This window comes from Tupaia chinensis, unplaced genomic scaffold, assembly GCF_000334495.1.
Source record: "Tupaia chinensis unplaced genomic scaffold, TupChi_1.0 Scaffold139897_1, whole genome shotgun sequence".
Lineage (NCBI taxonomy): Eukaryota > Metazoa > Chordata > Mammalia > Scandentia > Tupaiidae > Tupaia > Tupaia belangeri.
This window is the reverse complement of record NW_006199776.1, coordinates 291,660-292,004: the sequence shown is the minus strand read 5'-3', so window position 1 is coordinate 292,004 and position 345 is coordinate 291,660.

Here is a 345-nt window from a genome sequence, read left to right as displayed (position 1 = left end):
CAGGCATTTGCTGAATGCATGACTGGTTAGCAAAATTACGAGTGAGAAAACATAATGATCTTTGGGATCCGTATTACGTGGGCTAACGTAGAATTTTCCATGTGATAGTTTCTGACTCTGGAATGATTCAAGTATTGGTTGTTCACAAACAAACAAATATACTCAATGGAATACTATTCATCCATAAAAAAACAACAAAACCCTGGCTTTTGACAGGAAGTGGATGGATATGGAAGATTTACTGCTGAGTGAAGCAAGCCATTCTATGAAGGAGAGACACTGTATGTCCCCACTTAATATATACCGGGGGTCTGCACCCTAAAAAAAAAAAAAAATTGAAACATA